The following is a 2,290-nucleotide window of genomic DNA, read 5'->3' as shown; positions in this document are numbered from 1 at the left end:
TTTTTCTGATTAACGAGATTTAATGGAAATAGCAACTTTAAACTTTGCCTACGTCTCTGTCAGTCGCAAGGAATCTGTATTTGAAGGTGAAGGTGATTTTGTAGACATGTGTGAAAGACATGTTCTGAAATGCAAGTGTTGTTGTTTGGAGAGCACATCGGTTACGTGTCAGATGTGTAGCCAAGCAGTAATTTGTCGCCATAGCTGCAAATATTAGCCGGTAATATGAAGTGTTGTCAGCTAAAGTCTGATGATGCAGACGACCGTAAGGACGAAGTACCCAAGAGTACCGCTAGGCCGCGCCTCTTTAGCTCAGTGGTAGAGCACTGGTCTAATAAACCAGGGGTCGTAAGTTCCATCCTCACAGGAGAAAGATGAATTTTGGAAATCAGTTGCGCGTCGTGGCCGTATAGCAAACAGTACCTGTGATGACGAACAATTAGCGACAGGCGTTTTTTTAAGAATCACTCTCAGATGCGATTAAGGCGAATGGCGCACATAAAGCATTTGCCAAAGCGGTACAGCATAAGGTGGGACGAGGCAGTCTGAATTACATTTTATAGATGTATTTCTCACATATCTCAGAGCCTCTCGCGATATTCGTCGTCGTCGTCGTCGTCGTCGCCGCCGCCGCTTCTGCAGAAGTAGCAAATGGCAATCGTAGCAAATGCGGCGAGGGACGCCCTGCCTTCGATTCCGAATGCACAAAGTGTGTGGTCTTGTTTCACAGTCTATATTTGGTCGGTCTCGTCAGAGGTTGAATGTAACGAATGGGTGGGAAAGAGCAAGGGGCAGCGGCTGTGTAGAACGAAAACACAAATCCTCAGGGGTGTGAGCGTTTCGAGATGAGTCGTATACATGTAAATGTTGGTCGTTAGTGACCGTGTGGCCTAATGGATAAGGCGTCGGACTTCGGATCTGAAGATTACAGGTTCGAATGCTGTCACGCGTGTGTTTTTCCAGTTCTGAAAAAGAAACATAACGTTTTAATGTAGCAATTGAGCAGTACGAAACCGTCTGAATGTTGCTGTTGACCATTTTTTGCTTGGAGATGCTCTTGAGCTTGAAACACACACAACAAGGCCGGTGTTAACTAGCGAAATGGTCGGCAGAGTGCCGACACAGCGAGTTTTGACTATCACTTGCACATCTAAAACAACGTCGGAAAGTAACTCGTTCGGCTTTTGAGTCACATAAAGTATGTGCGTTAATTTTGACGCGACTAGCTGTGCATGTTGTCATGCAATTTCTTTACCTCTCAGAAATGATTATGACATAAAAGTGAAGTACGTGACGAGTGTGACGTTAGGAAAACATTAGGCATCATGGAGAGATTCTGTATGGGACCACCCAACACAAACGAGTACTGTGTGACGTGCTACCCGGCAGGTATTCACCGAGGTAGCCGGCTAGCTCAGTCGGTAGAGCGTATCCCAGGGTTGTGGGTTAGAGCCAGACGCTGGGCGGAACGGAATTTTCTTCCGCTGCAGGTGTAAATTACCGTTTTTCTGATTAACGAGATTTAATGGAAATAGCAACTTTAAACTTTGCCTACGTCTCTGTCAGTCGCAAGGAATCTGTATTTGAAGGTGAAGGTGATTTTGTAGACATGTGTGAAAGACATGTTCTGAAATGCAAGTGTTGTTGTTTGGAGAGCACATCGGTTACGTGTCAGATGTGTAGCCAAGCAGTAATTTGTCGCCATAGCTGCAAATATTAGCCGGTAATATGAAGTGTTGTCAGCTAAAGTCTGATGATGCAGACGACCGTAAGGACGAAGTACCCAAGAGTACCGCTAGGCCGCGCCTCTTTAGCTCAGTGGTAGAGCACTGGTCTAATAAACCAGGTGTCGTAAGTTCCATCCTCACAGGAGAAAGATGAATTTTGGAAATCAGTTGCGCGTCGTGGCCGTATAGCAAACAGTACCTGTGATGACGAACAATTAGCGACAGGCGTTTTTTTAAGAACTACTTTCAGATGCGATTAAGGCGAATGGCGCACATAAAGCATTTGCCAAAGCGGTACAGCATAAGGTGGGACGAGGCAGTCTGAATTACATTTTATAGATGTATTTCTCACATATCTCAGAGCCTCTCGCGATATTCGTCGTCGTCGTCGTCGTCGTCGTCGCCGCCGCCGCCGCTTCTGCAGAAGTAGCAAATGGCAATCGTAGCAAATGCGGCGAGGGACGCCCTACCTTCGATTCCGAATGCACAAAGTGTGTGGTCTTGTTTCTCAGTCTATATTTGGTCGGTCACATCAGAGGTTGAATGTAACGAATGGGTGGGAA

The sequence above is a fragment of the Schistocerca gregaria genome, unplaced genomic scaffold, assembly GCF_023897955.1.
Source record: "Schistocerca gregaria isolate iqSchGreg1 unplaced genomic scaffold, iqSchGreg1.2 ptg000909l, whole genome shotgun sequence".
Lineage (NCBI taxonomy): Eukaryota > Metazoa > Arthropoda > Insecta > Orthoptera > Acrididae > Schistocerca > Schistocerca gregaria.
This window is presented reverse-complemented; position numbering follows the sequence as displayed.